Source organism: Chaetura pelagica, unplaced genomic scaffold (genome assembly GCF_000747805.2).
Source record: "Chaetura pelagica isolate M959 unplaced genomic scaffold, ChaPel_1.0 scaffold90, whole genome shotgun sequence".
Lineage (NCBI taxonomy): Eukaryota > Metazoa > Chordata > Aves > Apodiformes > Apodidae > Chaetura > Chaetura pelagica.
Genome location: NW_009953496.1, coordinates 3,244,811 through 3,245,195, shown reverse-complemented (window position 1 = coordinate 3,245,195; position 385 = coordinate 3,244,811). Strand labels below are relative to the sequence as shown.

General features: G+C 58.4%; 1 protein-coding gene across 1 annotated transcript in view; it reads right to left on the bottom strand.

The window, feature by feature from the left end:
- HEY2 (hes-related family bHLH transcription factor with YRPW motif 2) overlaps nucleotides 1-385 on the bottom strand; it is a 13,516-nt gene that overhangs the window by 12,520 nt on the left and 611 nt on the right. The gene's annotated exons all lie outside the window — the stretch shown is intronic.

The following is a 385-nucleotide window of genomic DNA, read 5'->3' as shown; positions in this document are numbered from 1 at the left end:
CGCGGCCCAGCCGCTCCGCCCGCCCCGTCCGGCAGGGCTCCCACGGGCGCGCCGAGGGGCAGCGGGCGCTTGCAGGGACAGGAGCCAAGCACGGCGATAATCCCAGCTGGAAAGGACTTGGAGGAAGCTTAGCGGCTCGGTTACTGGCGGATCTGTAACAGACGGGTTTTCTTTTGCTTTTGTTTCGGATTTTTCCCCCGTCTGTTTGTGCTTTCTAATTCCAGGTCCTAACAAGATACATTCGGGGGTAGTATGCTCTCCGGTATATTCTCCGCAGAAATTTAATCTTTCACCTTGGGTGACTGTCCCTCTCTGCCCGCCCGCCCTCCGTCCCCTTTGTAACCTTCCTGGGGACATTTTTTCTCCCTCCCCTGCTGCCGGAACT